Source organism: Zingiber officinale, chromosome 2A (genome assembly GCF_018446385.1).
Source record: "Zingiber officinale cultivar Zhangliang chromosome 2A, Zo_v1.1, whole genome shotgun sequence".
Lineage (NCBI taxonomy): Eukaryota > Viridiplantae > Streptophyta > Magnoliopsida > Zingiberales > Zingiberaceae > Zingiber > Zingiber officinale.
In genome coordinates this window covers 79,293,636-79,320,485 of record NC_055988.1, presented here as the reverse complement: position 1 = coordinate 79,320,485, position 26,850 = coordinate 79,293,636, and positions in this window count along the sequence as shown.

Genomic DNA, 26,850 nt, shown 5'->3' with positions numbered 1-26,850 from the left:
CGATGATGATAAAAGTTGGGTTCCGTCGCCCGGACCCTCAAAGTCAACCCTGTTGACTTTTTTGATACGAGCCCTCTGCTCCGGTGCTGCTCATCTCGGTCTGGATCTTACGTTCTAGCTCCACTCACTTAGGTGATTTCGGCCAACCGAAATAAGCTCACCCGAATCCAATTTCGACCTTCTCCTCGAGCAGGCTTCCGCTCCAACTTCTCGTCACTCTAACGTCGTGCACATTCTTCTCATCCACCGGTGTACTCTTTCGCATCCCTTCCATCCCTCGGATGCACCGAGCCCGTTGGCTCCCTTCCCGTGCCATCCTTCTCGCTAGCTGCGTCTTCTGCTTGACTTCTTGTGCTCCTAAGTTCTTGCATACTTAGATACAGGGATCAACACTAACAGGACCTAACTTAACTTGTCTGATCACATCGAAACAACCTTGGGGTTCTAACAATCTTCCCCTTTTTGATGTGAGCAATCCAAGTTAAGATAGGGTAAACAAATAAAGTTAAAGCAAAAATAAATTTTGCAATAAAGCACAAAAAGTAGGAAATTTAATTTTAAGCTACCTCCCCCTAGACTTAATCTTTTCCTTCTCCTCCTTTGGTCACATAAAAAATGAGGTATCAAGAAAAATCTAAGGGTAATTCTGATAAATAATTTTTTGAAAACTTATTAATTTTTGAAAACTTTGAAAACAATTTTAAAAATTATTTTCATTTAAAAAAAAAACCAAGTAAGAAAAAAATTTCTAAGTAAACTCTGATTTTGGAAATATTGAGAATAATTTTGATAGCACTAATAATGTAATAATTTAAGAAACATTTTCTAAAAAAATGAAAAATTTCCTCAGTTAAACAATTTTTGTAGAAATTTTGGTAAAGTAAATCTGAAAAAAAAACTTTAAGTAAAAAAAAATCAAAAGAAAAAATTTCTAAGTTAAAAATTTATGCAACATGTAAAATACATTTTGGTAAAGCACAAGAAAAAAACTTTAATTTAAAAAATAAATGTATAGAAAAATTTAGAATTTTCCAAAAAATTGAATAACTATTCAAAGCATTATCTAATTTTAATTTTAATGCTTTATCAGTTAGTCAATTATGTTGGTTGCTACTCGAAAAACCTAGAGGTTCCACTGTACAAAAATTTTGTACAAAGGTCTGAACCTTTTCCTAGCTACCATGTGTTCTTTTAAATTAAATTTTGGATCGCCTGCGGAACTTAACACGTTTGATCCAAAACTTAATCTATTTGTTCTTTTAGGTTTTGACTTGGATCTCCTGCGGAACTTAACACGTTCGACCCAAGTCTCCTTAAGTTATTAATTCCATTAAATATTAATTTCCATAAAAGGTTCCCAGTACTGACGTGGCGAGGCACATGGCCTTCTTGGATATGGGAGCAACCACCACCGACTAGACAAAACCTTTAATAGAAAGCTAATATTTAATTTCCTAAAATAACTTTAGGTTAACCAAAGAGAACAATCAAATCACAAGGAAAAGAAAGAAACAAAAGAACACAACTTGAAAAACATATTCGAAATACTAGAACGTAAGCCTCTTGTATTTGGTATTATTTCCATAAATAACTAGCATGATGCGGAAATAGAAATTACTAGTTATACCTTGTAGAAAAAACCTCTTGATCTTCTACCGTATTCCTCTTCTAACCTCGGACGTTGTGTGGGCAACGATCTTCCAAGATGAGAAACCACCAACCACCTTCTTCTCCTCCAAGCAAGGTTCGGCCACAAAAGAAAAGCTTTACCAAGGAGAAAACCAAAATACTAACCAAGCTCCAAGAGATGCTAGCTTTCTCCTTCTTCTTCTTCTTCTCCGAGTAGTATCCGCCACCACAAGAACTCCAAGGGAGAGGAGAGGTTCGCCACCACAAGAGGAAGAGAAGGAGATGATGGCCGCCACACCAAGGAACAAAAGAGGAGAGGAATAATAGATGTTGTGTCTTGTGAAGGCACCTCACCCCTTCTTTTATATTCCTTGGCTTAGGTAAATTAGGAAATTTAATTACAATAAATTTTCCTTAATTTTCTTGACATGATTTAATTGAGAAAAATAAAATAATATTTCCCAATTAAACAATGATGGTCGGCCAAATCAATAGGAAGCAAATTGGATAAGTTTCAATCAACAATTAAAACTTTCCTTATTTGTTTCCGGAAATTTTAAAAATAAAATTTCTTCTTTAAAATCTCTTCATGGTTAATAAAAGGAAATATCTATAATTTTAATTTTATTAACATGTGAATAATTTTAAAGAGAAAATAAAACATCTCTCCAATCTACAAATAAGGAAAGAGATCTAATCTCTTTCTTTAATCTTTGTAAATCTTTTACAAGAGAGATATTTTAATTTTAATTCTCTTTAAATTAAATCTTCCACATAATAATAAACATTAAAATTAAATTTTCTTTTTAATTAATTATGGCCGGCCCTACTAGCTTGGGTTCAAGCTAGGGCCGACCACCTTAACTCCAAGCTTTGGCTGGCCAGCTTGGTTCCCTAGGCTTGGTCGCCCCCTTATGTGGGTATAGAAGGTGGGTATATGTGGGTATAGTACTTATAAATAAGAGGCTACGATAGGGACCGAGAGGAGGAATTGGTTTTGGTCTCCGATAAAATTAAGCATCCCATGTTCGCCCAACACACAACTTAATTTTATCAATGATAATTCATTCCACTAGAGAACTATCATTGAACTACCGCACCAATCCCAAATTACATTTTGGGCTCCTTCTTATTATGAGTGTGTTAGTCTCCTGTGTTTAAGATATCGAATGTCCACTAATTAAGTGAGTTACCGACAACTCATTTAATTAATTTCTTAGTCCAAGAGTAGTACCACTCAACCTTATTATCATGTCGGACTATGTCCACCGCAGGGTTTAACATGACAATCCTTATGAGCTCCTCTTGAGGACATTATCAACCTAGTATCACTAGGACACGCTTCCTTCTATAATCAACAACACACACTATAAGTGATATCATTTCCCAACTTATCGGGCTTATTGATTCATCGAACTAAATCTCACCCATTGATAAATTAAAGAAATAAATATCAAATATATGTGCTTGTTATTATATTAGGATTAAGAGCACACACTTCCATAATAACTGAGGTTTTTGTTCCTTTATAAAGTCAGTATAAAAAGAACGACCTCAAATGGTCCTACTCAATACACTCTAAGTGTACTAGTGTAATTATATAGTTAAGATAAACTAACACCTAATTACACTACGACCTTCCAATGGTTTGTTCCTTTCCATCTTAGTCGTGAGCTACTGTTTATAATTTATAAGGAACCGATAACATGATCTTCTGTGTGTGACACCACACACCATGTTATCTACAATATAAATTAATTGAGCAACTACATTTATCATAAATGTAGACATTTGACCAATGTGATTCTTATTTCTAGATAAATGTTTATACCAAAAGCTAGGCTTTTAGTATACACTCTAACAAATTAAACATTTTATTTCAATATTTGGCTTTCAGGCTGTGGCGAGGCACTAGGCCTTCTTGGTTATTGGATCATCAACCACTTCTAAACAAAGCCTCATAAGGAAATTAAACGTTTAATTTTCTTGCTGAAAGCGCTAAGTCTAAATTAAAGTTCAAGTTAGACATGACTTTGGAACCCAATGTAGGTTCCAGCCAACTGGATTAATTAGGAATTTCTTCGGGACATATTTCTTTGAAATATTTCTAATTTGTCCTTTGTGATATCTAAAATATCAATTTAGGTTATTGAATTTTCTAAAACTTGTATTATATGAGCATGTATGATTTTTCAAGTTACTTATTTCTTTTTGCAAAATATCATTTTCTAATTTTATTTTGTCAAACTCTTCTAATGGGCAAGATTTTGCTAAAATTAATTTTTAATTTTTAATTTCTTTTTCCAATTTGTAACAATCTTTGGTTAATACTTTCACAAATTTAAAGAACTTGTCAGGTGGGAGAGATCGTACTTGACTTACCTTGTCAACTTCGTTATCCGTAGCTCCCCCTGAACTGCTGCTTTCTTCCGATGTAGCTCCCCCTTCATCGATGCTCATTTCGGACGAGCTTGCTTCATATTCATCTTCTTGATGACTTGCCATTAATGCAAGTTTGGAGAAAGCTTCGACTTCCGATTCGGACGACGTATCATCCCACATCGCCTTTAGAGTCTTGTACTTGTTCGTTTAGACAGACTTCTTTCCTTTGTCCTTATCCTTGTTCCTAAGCTTGGGGCAGTTATCTTTAACGTGCCCTTCTTCATTGCAGTGGTAGCATCTGATCGTTCTTTTCTTTCTACCCTGCCGATGGTTAGTTTTTATTGATTTAAATAACTTTTTAAAACGCATTACCATCATTGTCATTTCTTCATCCTCAAGAGAAGATTCTGAATCTTGTTCATCCATCCTTGCCTTAAGGGCAATGTTGTACTTCGGTTCCTTCTTCATATCTGCACATCTCAACTCATGGATTTCAAAAGTTGAAAATAACTCTTTTAAGGTAACAGTTTCTAGATCCTTAGAGATATAGTAGGCATCTACTAATGATGCCCATTTCGTATTTCTAGGGAATGCATTAAGTGCTTACCTTAGTGAATCTCTATTGCTTACCTTTTCTCTGAGATTAGAAAGTCTAGTGATGAGCTCCTTAACTCTCGAGTAAAGGTGTGCTATGGTTTCGTTTTCTTCAAATCTAAGGTTGGTGAGCTGATTACGAAGTAAGTCCTGTCTCGCAAGTTTTGCCTTTGAGGTTCCCTCGTGTAGTTCCAAGAATTTCTCCCAGAGCTCCTTTACGGAATCATAAGCTCTGATCCGGTTGACTTCTTGTGGCAGTAGTACGCTTAGCAGATGAAACTCTGCCTTGTCGTTTGCCACGTAGTCGGCTTGTTCCTTCTTCGTCCATTGATACTTTTCCTTACCCTCAGGTGCTTCAAAACCAAATTCCATTATTAATGATAAATTGAAATCAGTTTTGAAAAATACCTCAATTCTCTTTTTCCAACTCGTGAACTCGCCCTCGAATTTTGGTGGGTAGATGTTTGGTCCGACCATCGTCTTTGCTTCGATCGGCGGTTAGTTCTCCTGAAGTGTCCTGGTTCTGATACCACTTATTAGGACCGTTGGTCGGCTAGAAGGGGGAGGGGGGGGGGGTTGAATAGCCCTGCACAATTAAAACAAAAACAAACCTTTCTCGGACTTAAAAGAACACTTGCATAAAATAAAATAAAGAAATAAACTAAAAGATGAGGCTCACAGATTTTATTTGGTTACAACCGGGGAGGTTGTTAATCCAAGAAAATGTATCACACTAAATATTTCTATCAGGCGGAGAAGCCTCTTACAGTAGTGAAAGTACAAAGAGATGAAGCTAAACTAATAAAGTGAAGCGTACAAGTGTTGGAACTCAAATTGCTTGTTGTTATTAAGCTTCTAGATCAAGGCTGTATTTATAGCCTTGGTCGGGGTGCTTGGAAGGGTTCCAGGTGCCTGGAGTGAGATAGATTTCTATCCCTGATGCAATGGTCAATGTTCACGTCGATGATGATAAACGTTGGGTTCCGGGTGCCCGGAAGGGTTTCGAGCGCCCGGACCCTCAAAGTCAACCTCGTTTATTTTTTATGTCCGGACCCTCTGCTCCGGTGTTGCTCGCCTCGGTCCAGATCTTACACTCCAGCTCTGCTCACTTGGGTGATTTTGGTCAACCGAAATAAGGCTTACCTGAACCCAATTTCGACCTTCTCCTCGAGCAGGCTTCCGCTCTAGCTTCTCATCCCTCGAATATCGTGTACGTTCTTCTCATCCACCAGTGTACTCTTTCGCAACCCTTCTATCCCTCGGATGCACCGAGCTCGCCAGCTCCCTTCCCATGCTATCATTCTCACTAGCTGCGTCTTCTGCTTGACTTCCTGTAATCCTAAGTTCCTACACACTTAGACACAGGGATCAAAACCAACAGGACCTAACTTAACTTGTTTGATCAGATCAAAATAACCTTGGGTTTCCAACACTTTCTGATTTGACCCTTGTGATATCTAAAGTGTCAATTTAGTCCTGAATAATTTCGAGGTGATGAGCATGCAAAATTTTTCAAATTTTCTATTTCTATTTTTAACTTTTCATTTTTAATTTTTGTCTTGTCGAAATCTTCTAATTGACAAGCTGTTCCTAGAGTTCATTTTAACTCATTTTTTTTATAATTTTTTATTTCTAATTTGCAAGAACTCTTCGACAGTATTTTTATAAATTTAAATAATTGGTCAGGAGGTAGAGATCGTACTTGACTTACCTTATCATTTTCAGAATCTGATGCTCCCGCTGTAGAGCTATTTTCTTCTGATGTTGCTCCCCATTTGTTGATACTTTCAATGCTCATTTCCAAGGTACTTTCGTCGTCTTCGGGTAGGTACTCAACAATTAGTGTTGTTCCGGTAATCTCCTTGGATCCAGATGTTTTTGAAGATGAGTCAGTATCCATAGTAGAATCAGATTCTTCTTTCACTAATTATTCATAGAGCTCCAAGAACTTTTTCCAAAGTTCTTTTGCACATTGATAGTTGCTGATTTTGTCAAGTTCTTAAGCAAGAAGAACACTCATTAGGTGGAACTCAGCCTTACCATTTGCTATGAATTTGTCTCGCTGCTTCTAAGTCCATAGATGCTCCTCAAGTTCTTTTCCATCTTTATTTTTGGAGACATCAAAATCAAATTTCATAGAAAACAATATATCAAAATTTGTTTGAAAAAATACCTCCATTTTTTATTTCTAGAATGAGAACCCCCCCCCCCCTCAAATGTTGGCGGGTAGTTGCTAGCTCTGGTCATTTCTTGTGCTTCAGTCGACGATTAGTCCTTCTGAAGCGGTTGGGCTCTAATACCAATTATTGGTCCCTTGGCTATCGGCTAGAGGGGGTGAATTGCCTGAAATAAAAAACAATGAAACTGTTCTCATCTTTTCAAGATAAATTAAGAAACACTTGCATAAAAAGAAACTTAATCAAAGAAAGAAAAAGGTAGATCGTTTACTTGGTTACAACTTAGGTAGTTGTTAATCTAAGGTAAATAAAGCTCAATAAAAAATCTCCTTCCGGCAGAGAAACCACTTACAGTAGTTAAATACTAGAATACAAAGCTAAACAAAAGGTAGAACGTTTACAAGTGCTCTTCTCTATCTTTTTTAGTTTTGTTTAGCTTTTGGGATTAAGGCTGTATTTATAACCCTGATCGGGGTGCCTAGAAGGGTTGCAGCTACCTAGACGTGGATAGAATTTTATCCACTTCGCAACAAATCATGCCATGTTGCATTTCGATAAACTTTCAATTCTGGGTGCCTAGATGGTGTTGTTCCAACTCCCCTGGGGCAAGGCGCCCAGGTGATCCGGGTGCCTAGACTAGGTCCGACTCCCGAACCATGCTGTTCCAACTCCCCCAAGGTGAGGCACCTCAGGGGGTGCCTAGGTGATCTGGGCGCCCGGACCAAGTCAACTTCCTTGTTGACTTCTTGGTTCAGGCTTCTGCTCCGATTACGCTCGCATGGGTAATTTCGGCCATTTGAAATAGGGCTCACCCGAACCCATCTTCCGAACTTCTCGAGCAACCTTCCGCTCTAGCTTATCGTCCCTTGGAATCGCCGCGCGCTTCCTTCTAGTCCACCAGCGTACTCCGCTCACCTGGGTAATTTCGGCCATCCAGAATAGGACTCACCTGAACCCATCTTCCGACCTTCTTGAACAACCTTCCTCTCCGACTTCTCATCTCTCGAAAATGTCGAGCGCCTCCTTCTCATCTGCTAGCATCTCTTCCACAACACCTCATCCCTCGGACACATCAATCCCATCGACTCTCTCCCATGTCGTCTTTCTCGCTAGCTGCTGTGTCTTTCACTCGACTTCCTATGCTCATAAGTTTCTACACACTTAGACACAGGGTATCAAAACATAACAGGACCTAACTTGACTTAGTTTGATCATATCAAAACTACCATGGAATACTTACACTCTATTGTTGAAAAACTCATCCTCGACTCTTATCTACTTGGGGACACCTCCAACACTTCACTCTGGGCACCTCCAGCACTTCACTCAAGGCTCCTTCCATCACTGGAGGAGCCTCAAGCACCATTTATTTGAGCTTCATTTTTTGCTCCATGCTCCTGCAAAATATGTTAGTTCAAATAACAAAATACTTACAAAACAGAGTTAACACAAATAACAAATATTATAAATTGGATCCTATCTTAACAAAATCAAAATCTAGTTTTGGTCTCAACTTTGATTTCCAAGTTGGATCTAAGTTGGACTAGCACCTATAATCCCATTGGGACTCATCCTCACTGATCTCTCTTTGCCAGTTGCTTACCTAATTACCATTTACAGAATCACTTGACTTCGATCTCCTGACTCACCAAGTCTTCATGTCAGATGTCCCATCTAAATTTCAGCCAGTTGTCTAGTCTTGCTAACCTAATTGGACTTCCTACTTGATATCTGTCCTCTCTTACCTATTTGAGCTTCCTACCAATTATCTAGTCTTCCTAACATAACTAAACTTTAGTCTAGTTTCTGATCCTCTAGACCCGTCAAGTCCTTCAGTCTGCACACTTAGTAAACATATTAGATCACGACAAGACTTAACTTTAAATCTTTGACAACATCAAACCGTAGATTCGATTTTAATGTTGTTTGCAATAACAATCTCCCCTTTTTATTTTTGATAACCTAGTTCAAAGTTAGGTTAAATGACAAAAAAAAAATTTAAAATATCTCAAGATAAACTGTCCTCCTAAGTTTAACTCCCCTGGGGTTTTCTAAAATACTTTTTTTCCTAAGCTTAACTTTAAACCCCCTCCTCTCCCCCTTTGGCACACATTAAAAAAAATCATGGTTCATAATTTTCAAAGATGTATTTTCAAATTGGAAACAAATAATGCATTTTCAAAACTAGGAGGGCAAAATATTTCCTGAAAATTACATTTTAAAAATAGTTTCAAGATCATAATATATTTTCACAAATATAAATGCTTTTCAAACTTTTTATCAAGATGTATTATTTCAAAATGTTTGTTTAAAAGGCAGTTTTTCAAAAGAGTTTTCAAGATGTTTCTCAAAAAATACTAAGTAAAAATTTATTTTTCAAAAAAAATATTTTGAAACTGAAAAACTAAATTTTCAAAAAGCATATTTTGAAATGAATATTTAAAAAATATTTTCCAAAGGATTTTTAAAATATTTTTCAGTAGAGTTTTCAAAATAATTATTTTTAAAAAAGTATTTATTTTCAAAATAATTAGTTATTTTTCAAAAATCTTTTTTTTTGAAAAATAATTTTTGAAGATACTATTTTCTAAACATAACTTTGAAATGTTTTCTAAAGAGTTTTGAGAAGAAAAGGAATTATGTTGAAACTAACTTTTCAAAAAAAAATTAAAGATAAATTTTTGAAACTTTTTTGAAGATAAAGTTTACAAATATATTTTTTAAAATATTTTATTTTTAACCTTTTTCAAATGGTGTCTATTAATGGAATCTCTCTTGACATTTTCTTAGAAAATCCATGTTAAGCACAATGAAGGTATACCTACATATCTGGGAGTTTAGAAGTTCATGATTGACCATAGAAATCAGACACTTGTTGTTAGTTACTAATCACTTTCAAAAGTCTATTGATTTTTGAAAGGTATATCGATAATTGTGCTAAGTCTATTATTAATTAAGCATCAAAAATTATGAAAATAAATTTAAGAAATTAGTTTTATGATTTTTTTAAAAAATTATTTTTCATTTATTTTTCCTAGCATCACAACCATTCTAGTTGAACATGGTAACTTTATGTATTTTTAGAAATGCATTATTTGTCTAAGGTAGAATTGATTTTAATTATTTATTGATTTTGGTTAAAGTTGAGTTAATTAATTAATTATTCATTTATTTGAATTTTGAATTAATTTTATCTGATTTGAATTAATTTTATATTATTTAAGTTAGAATTTTTAATTAATTTCTGATTTATTAATTAAATTCAGATTAAGTTAAATTAATTGATTTCATATTAAGTTGGTTAAATTAAAATCTTTTAAATTAATTATGGATTGACTCATTTCGAATTAAATTAAGTTAAACTAAAATCAATTATGAATTAATTTCATATTAAGTTAAATAAAAATTTCAGATTAAAATAAAGTTTGAGTTAATTTTAGATTAATAATATGAATTAATTTGATTACTTAATTTAGGTTTAGTCAAACTTTGATTCTAATTTCAATTTGAATTTATTTGAATCATTAATTAAAAATTATTAAAATAAATTGTTCTTGACTTTTGAATAATTTAATTAAGTTAAAATTAATTTCAGATTATTAAGACAACTTTAAGTTTGATTAAAATTGATTAATTCAATTGTTTATTAAACTTATTCAATATTTTCTTATTAAATTAATTACAAATAAAATTGTTTAAATTAATTATTAATGCTAAAATTAATTTAAGATTGATTCATTAATTGTTAATTTCTTATTAATTAGGTTGATTGATTTAGATTAATTAAATAATTATTGAATTTTGGATTAATTAGATTTTTAATTTTAGTTTAGTTTTATTTTAATTTAACTTATGTTTTAAATTTAAGTTTTGATTTAATTTAAGCTTAATTTAAGTTTATTTTATGTTTTGATTTAATTTAAGCTTTGATTTAATTTATGTTTAATTTTAAATTTTAAATTTAATTCGATTTAAATTTTAATTTAATTTAATTTTATTTTTATTTGATTTTATTTTTAATTTGATTTAAATTTTAATTTAATTTAATTTTATTTTAATTTGATTTTATTTTTAATTTGATTTAAATTTTAATTTAAATTTTCCTTATACATCTCACATATTCTTATTTTTTTTTAACCAAGTTAATCTTATAGTTTTGTGAGATGAGTTGAGTTATTTAACTAGGGTTTTTTTAACTTGTGTTAAATTCAAGTGTAACTTTGGGTCCACCAAGCAAGCTTCTTTGAATAAGCTTTCAGGCTATGGTGAGTCACTTGGATATCATTATAGTAACCACGCCTCTTAGACACAGTTTTTCAATTAGTCTTTGCCCAAAGGACTTAGTACTAAACCTTTATTTTAACAAGTTAGTATAAGATTGAAAAGCACGATAGAAAGGTGGTTGAATATCGCTCATTGAAAAACCTTTCTTTTGGTAAAAACAAAGATAGGCGGCGGAAAGTAAAACAAGATAATAAAAACTCGAATGATTTACTTGATTCGTAGTCTAGCGACTACTACTCCAAGGTCCATGATTCTTTGGATCATTTTCGAATGGGCAATCACTAAAATCTCCTCTCTAAAAAGCTTTCAGAGAAGGAGGAGAGCATACAAAGATGAAGGTGATAGTAACAAACTACTATCCCTTTAATAATAAATGCAAGTAATAAAAATATCGACAACTAAAAGATGAAGCTTGAGAGCAGGTTGTCGGAGAGCCTTTCATCGTAGTAGTAGCAAGATTTACACAGACGAAGCAGCAGAATATAGTAGAGAGAATTAATGATGTTTAGTCTCGAACCTCGAGGCTTCTTTTATAATCTTTTTATTTGGTCAACTAACTTTTAGAATTTTACTAGCTTCACGTTCAAGTTCACGATCTGCCCATTTCATATCTTCCATGAAATCAGCCTGTATCAATCAACTAAATACTTGTTCAGTTGATTAAATATCAAGAACTTCCTTTTGTTGCTCGATCCGATCTTATTTGATCTTCGCTTATCAAATGTGTTTGGTCGACCGTTCACATGTTTGGCCAACTGAAGTGTAACAACCCAAATTTTCTCATTACAAGTCTTAATAGTGCTTAAAATATTTAGAAATACTTTAGAAATATTCTAGAGATTTTTAGGAATTTTTAGAGAATTTTTATGCAATTTTTAGAGTTCGTTTGATATTTTTATCAAAAGGAAGAAGTTTAAAAAATAAAGAGGTTCGACCGAGGTTCGAACCCGCAACCTCCGACCCAACCCCAGTCTTAAGCGAAGCGTGATGACCAAGAACCTAGCAGGGCCATGCTGATCAAAATAGATAGTGAAATATATTTATGTGGTAGATAGTTAACAGAATGTTGGAGTTATAAAGGGAGAACTTAGGGATTAATTTACCGTGACCTAATTTTTTCTCCTCTTCTCTTCTGCGTGCGACGGCGGGCTCGGGCGGAAAACAAAGGAAACTAGGGTTCATCTCCGATGGCCGACAAGGGGCTAAATCCGAGAGTTCTTCACCTCCTCACAATCCTCTCGACAAGGTGAACTCGTAGGCACAAGAAGAGGCCGGAAACTCGAGCTAACTGAAACCCTAGAAGCCCTTCTTGTTGGGTTGTGAGTCCGAGAAGCAAGGTAAGTGCTTCTCACCTGCAGTAGGAGTAGTTCCGGACCTTTGCTCTTCTTGAATTCGAAGCATGTTGCAAAGATTTTTGATTTTAATTGTTGCTGCCATGAATCTCAAAGGAAAGAAGCAGATTTGTTGTTAGCCTGAGTTTTTTTTTGGTTTCTTCAGGCTTGAATTTAGTATTTTAGTTGGTTGAATTGAATTTGTGGTATGTGACTTGATGAGCATGTTCGGGTTGTATGGAAGCTAGCAAATTTTCTGTTTTTCTTCTGTTGCCGTGGCACATAGCGTGAAGAGCAATTATGGTTTGGATTTACAGTAGCAATTGTTTACAGTAGAAATTGCTTTTTGGTTCCTTGCTGTGGACTGAAGGTTAAGTTTACAGTAGCAATTTCTTTACAGTAGCAATTCCTTTTTGGTTCTTTGCCGTGGACTGAAGGTTAAGCTTACAGTAGAAATTTCCTTACAGTAGCAATTGTTACAGTAGCAATTTCTTTTGTTGGTTTCTTACAGTAGCAATTTCCTTATAGTAGAAATTGTTATAGGTTAAGCTTGAAGGTTGCATTCTAAGATTTTATTCAAGCATTTCAGTTTTTTTAAAGTTGTTTAAGCTGTAGCGACCACTCTTCTTACTACTACTCTCTAGGTGGTTGTTACCTAACTACTACTCTACTCACTAGTGTCACTTATGCTATTATTAGCGACACTTAGATTTATCACGGCCCTAGAGGAATTCCTACCGAAAAATTTCGATAGAGTCTCCCCTGTACCGGTGACCAAATCAACAATACAAACACTATATACACAACCATAGGCGGCTGGAACATATTTTTTTCCACACCCACGCAGTAATTATAACACCGTAAGTAAAAGAAAACTATTCTAGCAATAGTAAACAAATATCTAACTCCAACAATAGGACATATCAAGCTACAAGTACGGAATAAACTCAATTACAATCCCAACTTCATAATAGTATTTAAACTAAAAGAAACATAAACTGAAACTCTAAACAGGTAGGTCCTGAAAATTCGCTAGCAAACTCTGGATCTCTCCATAGTTCAGTCATCACACACCTCCATCACCACCACCTTGTCGCCTTCCTTTCATATTTTAGCTTTTCCTTTATCTGCAGTAGGAGGAAAAATAAATCTATAAGCGAAACGCTTAGTAAGTACTAATCTATCTCACAAAAACTTGAAGTGCATAAAAAAATGCAAACGATACTAAAACTAAAATGCTAAAAGAAAAGCTACATGTACTCATCTAATAGCAAAGTACTCAAATAAACTGCATACTCATGATATACCAGAATAAAGCTGAATACTGGAAATAAAACTAAACATGCTCACTAAACTAATAAGAAAAGTAATGAAATTCATGCTGTATGCTTAGAATTAAAGGAACTAAACTTCTGTTGATTCTAAACATAGGTGGTACTTGTTTTATTTACTTATAGCTTTATACTTGAAATTAATCTTTTAATTTCTTTTACTTTCACTTTTCTTTCTTCTTCTTTTTCTTTTTCTTTCTTCTTCTTCTTCTTTTTCTTTTTCTTTCTTCTTCTTTTTCTTTCTTCTTCTTCTTCTTTTTCTTTTTCTTTCTTCTTCTTTTTCTTTGGGCCCAGGCTTAGTACCATCTTATGCGCGCTCTCTAATAGAGACTGAGGTAGCGAGCCTCCAGTCCTATGAGGGTAAAGACCTCGGTCTAACCAGGGCCAAGACCTCGGAATTGGTCGCCTGGATTTGTTTAACGACAACCTCGGAAATCGGGTACTAGCCTTTTACTTTAAATTACTTGTTATCTTTTCTAATTAGACCTTGGTCTTTTCTCTACTCATAACTTCTCATAATCCTCTAAAAAGGTTTAATAGGGCACATAATTATTCCACTAAAATACATGGCTATTCATCTTATTAAAATAGCAAAAACAACTAACTATATGCTTCAGATTAAAAAGCTATTAAAAGCTATCTAGCACATATATGTATATGTATCAAAACAAGAAACTAGAAATTAAATTATAATTCAATACTGCTCATGCTATTCAAATACTGCAAGTGTATCTAACAAGTAGAGAATTGCAACTAACTGAGCATGCTATAAAAATAAAGCAAGCAAATCTAACTACAAAATAAACTTAATAGTTGTTCATGTTCAAGGAAACCAAGAAAGTAACACTACATGCTTTAAATAAAGGCTGTTCTAGCCCTTTTTGAGTAGCAAGGAAAATACTAAGCCCGTTCTAACTAAATAAAAGGTTGTTCTTTCCCTTTGAGTTGCAAGGAAAATGCTCATCACATTCTAACTAAATAAAGGGTTGTTCTTGCCCTTTGAGTTGCAAGGAAAGATCTATCTAAACATGCTAGTGTGCCAAATTATGCATGCTCATTAAGTAGCAAGGGAAGCTAAACCGTGCATGCTCAAGTTAATGGTTGTACATGTTCATGGAAACTCAAGAAATCCAAAACTAAATGCTTAACATCAGAATTGATCATGCACTAAACGGGAACGTAGTTTAAATCAAACCGCACAGCCAAGACTATAGCAAGAAGACTAACAGTATACTCAAAATATGAACCACTTCAAGCTCATTATGCAACCCATTTCATGCTCGTTGAATGTCAATCAAATTCTGATACTACTTACTAATTAATGAGGTTGTTTACACACTTTGATTTGCAAGAAAGCACACTGAGAATACTACCAAGAAGATCTAAAGCAACATATTAAGGTGGTAACAAAACTTAAACTACATGCTACTCTAATATAACTGTTTACACTTACTAAATGGCTAAAAGAACCTAAAAAAAACCGTAACACAGCATACAAGCAATTCATGTTCATTGGGATAGCAAGGAGAGGAATTGAGCAGCAATGCTAACTATGGCAATTCGACATAGCAACGAATGAAAACCTAAAGCTTGTCTCTGCCACTTGAATACAAGGTCCAACCGAAACTTAGAATACATGGCAAAATATATCTAAGCAGCAATTGAAGGAACGAATGAATAACAAACCCTAACATCATCTATTCGGCACTGCAAATTTCGTGAGCAAGGAAAACGAAAACCTAAAGCTCGGAGCTACTCCTACCACAGGTGAGTAGTACTTACACAGCGTTCTTGGACTTACAACCGAAGGAAGGGCTGCTAGGGTTCGGAGGGATGAAGATCTCGGCCCCTTCTTGTGCTCGTGCGCTCACCTTGCCGAGAGGAGCTCGGATATGTGAAGAACCCGCAGAGGAGGGAGCTCGTCGGCCGCCGGAGTGAAGCCCTAAGCCTGCTTCTTCGTTTCCGCCGCGAGAGGAGAAGGATCGCGCGGCGTCGCGTGTGAGAAAGAGGAGAAAAGAGTTTCGGCTCGGGCGAAAAGGAAAACCTAATCCCTTTATAACTAGGGTTTTTATTATCAACTATAGCTTTTATATTTGTCGCTGCCTATCTATTTAACAAAACACTCGCAGCTCGGTTGGTTGGCTGCGTTTTGTTAGGTCGGGTTCGGCCGGAGGTCTTGGGTTCGAGTCTCAACTTCCACATTTTTGGTCAAAATTTCTTTCTTTTTGTAAACATACTAAACGACCTCCAAAAATTACGTAAAAATACTCTAAAAATTCCTAAAAATCTCTAGAATATTTTAAAAGTATTTCTAAATATTTTTGAAGACATTTAGAACTCGAAATAGGGAAAATTGGGTCGTTACAATCCCCCATACCTTATAAAAAGTTCGTCCTCGAACTTAGAATAGCTCTGGATATCTCTGTCTCATACTGTCCTCCCATTCCCAAGTGACTTCCTCGTGCTTCTGGTTTTGCCAGATGACCTTCACTAGTGGCACTTCTTTATTTCTTAGTCTCTTGACTGCTCTGTCCACTATTCGTGTAGGTTTGCTCTCATAACTAAGATCCTCTTGGATCTGCACTGACTGAGGCTGAATCACTTGGCTTGGGTCGTGGATACACTTCTTTAGCATAGAGACATGAAATACATTATGTATTGTTGGCATGTCTTGTGGTAAATCCAGCTTATAAGCTACTTTCCCAATCCTTTCTGTGATCAGGTAAGGTCCTACATAACGAGGACTTAATTTGCCCTTCTTGCCAAATCTCATCACTCCCTTCATCAGAGCAACTTTGAGAAAGACTGAATTCCCTACTTGGAATTCAAGTGGCCTACGGCGTGTGTCAGCATAACTCTTCTATCTACTCTGGGCAGTCTCAATTCTTTGTCTGATCTTCTGAATAGCCTGAGTAGTCTCATCTATCAGCTCTGTCTGAATGCCCAGCTCTACTTCCATTTCTTTTCTCTCACCTACTTCTTGCCAGCAAATGGGTGATCTGCACTTCCTGCCATACAGTGCCTCATATGGTGCCATCTTGATGGTCGCCTAATAACTATTGTTGTAGGCAAACTCAGCTAAGCATAGATACTTGCACCAACTTCCCTTGAAATCCAGTGTACAAGCCCTGAACATATCTTCGAAGATCTGATTTACTCGCTCTGTCTATCCATCAGTCTGAGGATGGAAGGCTGTGCTGAACTTGAGTTTGGTGCCTAGTGCAGTCTGAACACACTCCCAAAAGTGTGAGGTGAAGCGCTCATCTCTATCAGAAACGATAGATTTAGGGACTCCATGAAGTCTGATCACCTCCTTAACGTATAGTTGTGCCAACTGCTCTATGGAGTGGGACACCTTGATGGCTAGGAAATGGGCAGACTTAGTCAATCTGTCCACTACTACCCATATTGCGTCATATCCATTTGTAGTTCTTGGAAGACCTGTTATGAAGTCCATGGATATGTCTTCCCACTTCCACTCTGGTATTGGGAGAGGTTGTAACATTCCTCCTGGCCTCTGGTGTTCTGCTTTGACTCTCTGGCACGTCAGGCAGGTACTGACATATTTGGCGACGTCTCTTTTGAGTCCGGACCACCAGAACCTTTGTTTCACGTCTTGGTACATCTTGGTGGAACCAGGATGCATGGAGTAAGGGGTACTATGAGCTTCCTCTAGGATTTTCTTTCTCAGTTCTTCATCCTTGGGGACACAAAGGCGGTTCCCCTGGTAGAGGATTCAACTATCTGATACTCGAAACTCCGAATTTTCTTCTTTCTGTATCCCTTGCTTGATCTTCTGGATATCTGGATCTTCACTTTGCTTTCTCTGTATATCCTCAAGCAAGGTAGACTCTAAGGTCAATGCAGAAAATTGTCCATAAATAATTTCAAGTCCGAAATCTAACAATTCCTTCTGCAGTGGCAGGGCTAATGATGACAGAGACATCAGGGATGCACTGGACTTTCTGCTTAGTGCATCTGCCACTTTGTTAGCTTTGCCTGGGTGGTAGAGGATTTCACAGTCATAATCATTGACCAACTCTAACCACCTACGCTGTCTCATGTTTAAGTCCTTCTGAGTGAAGAAGTACTTAAGACTCTGATGGTCTGTGAAGATTCTGCACTGGACGCCATACAAGTAATGTCGCCAGAGTTTTAGTGCAAAGACCACAGCTGCCAGCTCAAGATCATGAGTGGGGTAGTTCTTTTCATAATCTTTGAGTTGTCTGGAAGCATAAGCTATAACTTTTCCTTCCTGCATAAGTACAGCTCCTAAGCCCATCTTGGAAGCATCACTGTATTGGTGCAGCGAGGACCGGCAAGAGGGGGTGAATTGCCTGCGATTAAAAACTAAACCCTCCTCAAGGCTTTCAACTTAAAAAATAAAGCAACAGTTATGAAATTCAACTGAACTAAAATAAACAGAAATAGAAGACTCAGCTATTTACTTGGTTACAACCAAGAAGGTTGTTAATCCAAGGCAGTAAGAGAGTGCACTAAAAGAAGTCTCCTTCTCTGAAGGCGGAGTAGCCTTTTACACTTGAAGAGCACAGGACTGTTGCTTAGGAAATGAGAGTACAGGAGTTGTATTTCGAAATCGTTCGTATTCGTTATCTTGTAAAGCGGCTCGAGACCCTCTTTATATAGGGGTACTAGAGCTTATCGGATGACCTGATCTTCGGGATCAGGTTTTGACTCGAGAGGGATCGGTCGACCGATCCCCAGGTTCGGTCGACCGAACCTGCTGTACCTGCCCAGTCTTCTGTCCAGGTGCAGTCTCTATGGATCGAACTTAGGTTCGGTCGACCGATCCTTTTGTTCGGTCGACCGATCGGCCAACGGTCTCCAGCTGAGTTGGCCCGATCAAACTGCTCGACTTGGTCTCTGGATGAACGTTGGTTCGGTCAACCGATCAAGGGGTTCGGTCGACCGATAAGTCCCCCAACGGCTGGCTTGCTGACTTGGCTTCTGACGTGTCACCAGCGGTTGGTCTTCTGAGGATTGGGGTTCGGTCGACCGATCATGGGGTTCGGTCGACCGAACCGTTGACAAGTCAACTCCAGTTGACTTGCTCCAGTTCGGTTCCTTGGGTGATTACGGCCATCCGGAATAGGGCTCACCCGAACCCAGTTCCCGGCCTTCTCCTCGAGCAGGCTTCCGTCTGGCTTCTCGTCCCTCGAACGCCGCGCACGTTCTTCTCGCTCCACCGGAGTACTCTTCCGTAGCTCTCTCGTCCTTCGGACGCACCGAGCCCGTCCTTCCCGTGCCGTCCTTCTCGCTAGCTGCGTCTTCCGCTCGACTTCCTGTGCTCCTAAGTTCCTGCACACTCAGACACAAGGGTCAGACAAAATGCAGGACCTAACCAACTTGGTTGATCACATCAAAACTACCACGGGGTCCAATAATCTCCCCATTTTTTATGTGCATCAACCCAAGTTCAAGTTAGGGTTAAAAATAGACCTACGTAATTTTAAGAAAATTACTAAACTAACAATTATAGCATAGACTTGCAATTAATAAAATTGCAACACAGTTTAGAGAAGTAACAGATTAAAATTAAAAAAAAATTCTTAACTCCCCCTAAAACTTGTACTTATATTTATTCTCCCCCTATGATCACAGCAAAAAAAATGGGGCCAAGCAAGTTACAGAAGTTTAAAAAAAAAAAATTTAAAGAGTTCCTTAGGATATGTTTAAAAAAATTTTCAAAGCATTGTTTAATTCTAATATTAATGCTTTTATCAGAAGGTTAATTAAACATTTTTATTTCGATATTTCAGCTTCTAGGTCGTGGCGAGGCACTAGGCCTTCTTGGTTATTGGAGCAACAACTACTTCCTTAGACAAAGCTTCCATAAAGAAACTCAAAATTTAATTATCTCACTGCAAGAAAAAATTAATCAAGTACAGATTTTGGAACCCAGTAAAGGTTCCTTCCTACAGGATTCTTTAAAAACATAGGGGGTATATAACTTTTGGGAATTTTCCTAAGTTGACCCTAATGTTGTTTAATGTACCAATTAAATTTTCCATAAATTCTAACTTTTGATTTTAGAAATTTAATTAAGCATGCATCAGTTTTCAATTTTTCAACTTCTAATTTTAGTTTATCATTTTCTGATTTTAGATGATCATACATTTCTAACGGGCATGCTCTTGCTAAGTTCAACTTTAGTTCAGAATTCTCTTTTTCTAATTGATCTAACTCTCTAGAAAGAGACTTGATAAATTTAAAAGATTGATTTGGGGTTAGATTGCGTACCTTACTTACCTGTTCTGGTGATACTCCCCCTTCACTACTGCTTTCTTCTTCTGATGTTCCTCCCCCTTCATCAATGCTCATTTCTGAGCTAGATGTTTCTTCTAGCTGATGGTTGGCCATCAGTGCTAGTCCCGAGAATTCTTTGACTTTTGACTCGGAGGATGAAGAGTCGTCCCATGTCGCCTTCATATTTTTGTGCTTGGAGGAATTTGGTTTCTTGTACTTGGTCTTTGTAACCTCCTTTTGCTTGCACTTCAATTTGGGGCAATCATCCTTGATGTGCCCTTCTTCATTGCAGTTGTAACAACAAATCATCCTTTTCTTTCGTTGATGCCTCTGCGATCTAAATTTTTAGTATTAAAAAATTTATTGAAGCGTTTTACCAGAAGTGCCGCTTCTGATTCGTCGACTGAGGCTTCGGAGTCAGAACTGTTCATTTTTGCCTTTAAGGCAATGTTCTGACTGGACTTCTCTACTCCATTGGACTCTGAAACTCGAGATTCGTGAAGTTCAAAAGTGGAAAATAATTGTTCTAAAGTACTTACCTCGAGATCCTTAGAGATGTAGTATGCATCTACTAAGGAGGCCCACTCTGGAGTTCTGGGGAAGGCATTGAGCGCATACCAGATTGAGTGCCGGTTCGTTACCTCTTCTCCAAGATTGGTTAGTTGCGTGATCAGCTCTTTGATCCTTTCTTGGAGCTGCGCTACCTTCACGCCTTGGTTCATCCGGAGGTTCGTCAACTGGTTCCGGAGGATGTCGCACCTAGCTAGCTTCGCTTCGGATGTACCTTCGTGAATCTCCAAGAATTTCTCCCAGAGATCTTTCACGGAGTCGTAACTTCTGATTCGGTTTACCTCCTGAGGTGGCAGAACACCGAGGAGGTGGAATTCCACTTTTCCGTTGGCGACGAAGTCGGCTTGCTCCTTCTTGCTCCACGTGTTTTCTTCTTTGTCTTTAGGAGCTGAAAAACCATATTTCATAGTAATTAAAATATCAAAATCTGTTTTGAAGAATACCTCCATTTTTCGCTTCCAAGTAGCGAAATCTACGTCGAACTTCGGGGGATGGATGTTCGCGTCGACATTGTTTTGATCTTTGTGCTTCAGATGGCGGTTAGTCCCTCTGAGGTTGTTGGGCTCTGATACCACTTGTTAGTGCAGCGAGGACCGGCAAGAGGGGGGTGAATTGCCTGCGATAAAAAACTAAACCCTCCTCAAGGCTTTCAACTTAAAAAATAAAGCAACAGTTATGAAATTCAACAGAACTAAAATAAAGAGAAATAGAAGACTCAGCTATTTACTTGGTTACAACCAAGAAGGTTGTTAATCCAAGGCAGTAAGGGAGTGCTTTAAAAGAAGTCTCCTTCTCTGAAGGCGGAGTTGCCTTTTACACTTGAAGAGCACAGGACTGTTGCATAGGAAATGAGAGTACAGGAGTTGTATTTCGAAATCGTTCGTATTCGTTATCCTGTAAAGCTGCTCGAGACCCTCTTTATATAGGGGTACTAGAGCTTATCGGATGACTTGATCTTCGGGATCAGGTTTTGACTCGAGAGGGATCGGTCCACCGATCCTCAGGTTCGGTCGACCGAACCTGCTGTACCTGCCCAGTCTTCTGTCCAGGTGCAGTCTCTGTGGATCGAGCTTAGGTTCGGTCGACCGATCCTTTTGTTCGGTCGACCGATCGGCCAACGATCTCCAGCTGAGTTGGCCCGATCAAACTGCTCGACTTGGTCTCTGGATGAACGTTGGTTCGGTCGACCGATCAAGGGGTTCAGTCGACCAATAAGTCCCCCAATGGCTGGCTTGCTGACTTGGCTTCTGACGTGTCACCAGCGGTTGGTCTTCTGAGGATTAGGGTTCGGTCGACCGATCATGGGGTTCGGTCGACCGAACCGTTGACAAGTCAACTCCAGTTGACTTGTTCCGGTTCGATTCCTTGGGTGATTATGACCTTCCGGAATAGGGCTCACCCGAACCCAGTTCCCGGTCTTCTCCTCGAGCAGGCTTCCGTTCGGCTTCTCGTCCCTCGAACGCCGTTCCGCAGCTCTCTCGTCCTTCAGACGCACCGAGCCCGTCGGCTCCCTTCCCGTGCCGTCCTTCTCACTAGCTGCGTCTTCCGCTCGACTTCCTGTGCTCCTAAGTTCCTGCACACTCAGACACAGGGGTCAGACAAAACGCAGGACCTAACCAACTTCGATGATCACATCAAAACTACCACGGGGTCCAACAATCTCCCCCTTTTTGATGTGCATCAACCCAAGTTCAAGTTAGGGTTAAAAATAGACCTACGTTATTTTAAGAAAATTAGTAAACTAACAATTATAGCATAGACTTGCAATTAATAAAATTGCAACACATTTTAGAGAAGTAACAGATTAAAATAAAAAAAAAATTCTTAACTCCCCCTAAAACTTGTACTTATATTTATTCTCCCCCTTTGATCACAGCAAAAAAAACGGGGGCAAGCAAGTTACAGAAGTTTAAAAAAAAAAAATTTAAATAGTTCCTTAGGATATGTTTAAAAAACTTTTCAAAGCATTGTTTAATTCTAATATTAATGCTTTTATCAGAAGGTTAATTAAACATTTTTATTTCGATATTTCGGCTTCCAGGTCGTGGCGAGGCACTAGGCCTTCTTGATTAATGGAGCAACAACCACTTCATTAGACAAAGCTTCCATAAAGAAACTCAAAGTTTAATTATCTCACTGCAAGAAAAAATTAATCAAGTACAGATTTTGGAACCCAGTAAAGGTTCCTTCCTACAGGAATCTTTAAAACACATAGGGGGTATATAACTTTTGAGAATTTTCCTAAGTTGACCCTGATGTTGTTTAATGTACCAATTAAATTTTCCATAAATTCTAACTTTTGATTTTAGAAATTTATTTAAGCATGCATCAGTTTTCAATTTTTCAACCTCTAATTTTAGTTTATCATTTTCTGATTTTAGATGATCATGCATTTCTAACGGGCATGCTCTTGCTAAGTTCAACTTTAGTTCAGAATTCTCTTTTTCTAATTGATCTAACTCTCTAGAAAGAGACTTGATAAATTTAAAAGATTGATTTGGGGTTAGATTGCGTACCTTACTTACCTGTTCTGGTGACGCTCCCCCTTCACTGCTGCTTTCTTCTTCTGATGTTCCTCCCCCTTCATCAATGCTCATTTCTGAGCTAGATGTTTCTTCTAGCTGATGATTGGCCATCAGTGCTAGTCCCGAGAATTCTTTGACTTCTGACTCGGAGGATGAAGAGTTGTCCCATGTCGCCTTCAGATTTTTGTGCTTGGAGGAATTTAGTTTCTTGTACTTGGTCTTTGTAACCTCCTTTTGCTTGCACTTCAATTTGGGGCAGTCATCCTTGATGTGCCCTTCTTCATTGCAGTTGTAGCAACAAATCATCCTTTTCTTTCGTTGATGCCTCTGCGATCTAAATTTTTAGTATTAAAAAATTTATTGAAGCGTTTTACCAGAAGTGCCGCTTCTGATTCGTCGACCGAGGCTTCGGAGTCAGAACTGTTCATTTTTTCCTTTAAGGCAATGTTCTGACTGGACTTTTCTATTCCATTGGACTCTGAAACTCGAGATTCGTGAAGTTCAAAAGTGAAAAATAATTGTTCTAAAGTACTTACCTCGAGATCCTTAGAGATGTAGTATGCATCTACTAAGGAGGCCCACTCTGGAGTTCTGGGGAAGGCATTGAGCGCATACCAGATTGAGTCCCGGTTCGTTACCTCTTCTCCAAGATTGGTTAGTTGCGTGATCAGCTCTTTGATCCTTGCTTGGAGCTGCGCTACCTTCATGCCTTGGTTCATCCGGAGGTTCGTCAACTGGTTCCGGAGGATGTCGCGCTTAGCTAGTTTCGCTTCGGATGTACCTTCGTGAATCTCCAAGAATTTCTCCCAGAGATCTTTCGCGGAGTCGTAACTTCCGATTCAGTTTACCTCCTGAGGTGGCAGAACGCCGAGGAGGTGGAATTCCACTTTTCCGTTGGCGATGAAGTCGGCTTGCTCCTTCTTGCTCCACGTGTTTTCTTCTTTGTCTTTAGGAGCTGAAAAACCATATTTCATAGTAATTAAAATATCAAAATCTGTTTTGAAGAATACCACCATTTTTCGCTTCCAAGTAGCGAAATCTACGTCGAACTTCGGGGGATGGATGTTCGCGCCGACCATTGTTTTGATCTTTGTGCTTCAGATGGCGGTTAGTCCCTCTGAGGTGATTGGGCTCTGATACCACTTGTTGGTGCAGCGAGGACCGGCAAGAGGGGGATGAATTGCCTGCGATTAAAAACTAAACCCTCCTCAAGGCTTTCAACTTAAAAAATAAAGCAACAGTTATGAAATTCAACAGAACTAAAATAAACAGAAATAGAAGACTCAGCTATTTACTTGGTTACAACCAAGAAGGTTGTTAATCCAAGGTAGTAAGGGGGTGCTTTAAAAGAAGTCTCCTTCTCTGAAGGCGGAGTAGCCTTTTACACTTGAAGAGCATAGGACTGTTGCTTAGGAAATGAGAGTACAGGAGTTGTATTTCGAAATCGTTCGTATTCGTTATCCTGTAAAGCTGCTCGAGACCCTCTTTATATAGGGGTACTAGAGCTTATCGGATGACCTGATCTTCGGGATCAGGTTTTGACTCGAGAGGGATCGGTCCACCGATCCCCAGGTTCGGTCGACCGAACCTACTGTACCTGCCCAGTCTTCTGTCCAAGTGCAGTCTCTGTGGATCGAGCTTAGGTTTGGTCGACCGATCCTTTTGTTCGGTCGACCGATTGGCCAACGGTCTCCAGCTGAGTTGGCCCGATCAAACTGCTCGACTTGGTCTCTGGATGAACGTTGGTTCGGTCGACCGATCAAGGGGTTCAGTCGACCGATAAGTCCCCCAACGGCTGGCTTGCTGACTTGGCTTCTGACGTGTCACCAGCGGTTGGTCTTCTGAGGATTGGGGTTCGGTCGACCGATCATGGGGTTCGGTCGACCGAACCGTTGACAAGTCAACTCCAGTTGACTTGCTCCGGTTCGGTTCCTTGGGTGATTACGACCATCCGGAATAGGGCTCACCCGAACCCAGTTCCCGGTTTTCTCCTCAAGCAGGCTTCCGTCCGGCTTCTCGTCCCTCGAACGCCGCACACGTTCTTCTCGCTCCACCGGAGTACTCTTCCGCAGCTCTCTCGTCCTTCAGACGCACCGAGCCCGTCGGCTCCCTTCCCGTGCCGTCCTTCTCGCTAGCTGCGTCGCTCCTAAGTTCCTGCACACTCAGACACAGGGGTCAGACAAAACGCAGGACCTAACCAACTTGGTTGATCACATCAAAACTACCACGGGGTCCAACATTCTCCCCCTTTTTGATTACATCAACCCAAGTTCAAGTTAGGGTTAAAAATAGACCTACGTAATTTTAATAAAATTACTAAGCTAACAATTATAGCATAGACTTTTAATTAATAAAATTGCAACACAGTTTAGAGAAGTAACAGATTAAAATTAAAAAAAAATTCTTAACTCCCCCTAAAACTTGTACTTATATTTATTCTCCCCCTTTGATCACAGCAAAAAAAACGGGGGCAAGCAAGTTACATAAGTTTAAAAAAAGAAATTTTAAAGAGTTCCTTAGAATATGTTTAAAAAACTTTTCAATGCATTGTTTAATTCTAATATTAATGCTTTTATCAGAAGGTTAATTAAACATTTTTATTTCGATATTTCGGCTTCCAGGTCGTGGCGAGGCACTAGGCCTTCTTGGTTATTGGAGCAACAACCACTTCCTTAGACAAAGCTTCCATAAAGAAACTCAAAGTTTAATTATCTCACTGCAAGAAAAAATTAATCAAGTACAGATTTTGGAACCCAGTAAAGGTTCCTTCCTACAGGATTCTTTAAAAACATAGGGGGTATATAACTTTTGAGAATTTTCCTAAGTTGACCCTGATGTTGTTTAATGTACCAATTAAATTTTCCATAAATTCTAACTTTTGATTTTAGAAATTTATTTAAGCATGCATCAGTTTTCAATTTTTCAACCTCTAATTTTAGTTTATCATTTTCTGATTTTAGATGATCATACATTTCTAACGGGCATGCTCTTGCTAAGTTCAACTTTAGTTCTGCATTCTCTTTTTCTAATTGATCTAACTCTCTAGAAAGAGACTTGATAAATTTAAAAGATTGATTTGGGGTTAGATTGCGTACCTTACTTACCTATTCTGGTGACGCTCCCCCTTCACTGCTGCTTTCTTCTTCTGATGTTTCTCCCCCTTCATCAATGCTCATTTCTGAGCTAGATGTTTCTTCTAGCTGATGATTGGCCATCAGTACTAGTCCCGAGAATTCTTTAACTTCTGACTCGGAGAATGAAGAGTCGTCCCATGTCGCTTTCAGATTTTTGTGCTTAGAGGAATTTGGTTTCTTGTACTTGGTCTTTGTAACCTCCTTTTGCTTACACTTCAATTTGGGGCAGTCATCCTTGATGTGCCCTTCTTCATTGCAGTTGTAGCAACGAATCATCCTTTTCTTTCGTTGATGCCTCTGCGATATAAACTTATTAGTATTAAAAAATTTATTGAAGCGTCTTACCTGAAGTGCCGCTTCTGATTCGTCGACCGAGGCTTCGGAGTCAGAACTGTTCATTTTTGCCTTTAAGGCAATGTTCTGACTGGACTTCTCTACTCCATTGGACTCTGAAACTCAAGATTCGTGAAGTTCAAAATTGCAAAATAATTGTTCTAAAGTACTTACCTCGAGATCCTTAGAGATGTAGTATGCATCTACTAAGGAGGCCCACTCTGGAGTTCTTGGAAAGGCATTGAGCGCATACCAAATTGAGTCCCGGTTCGTTACCTCTTCTCCAAGATTGG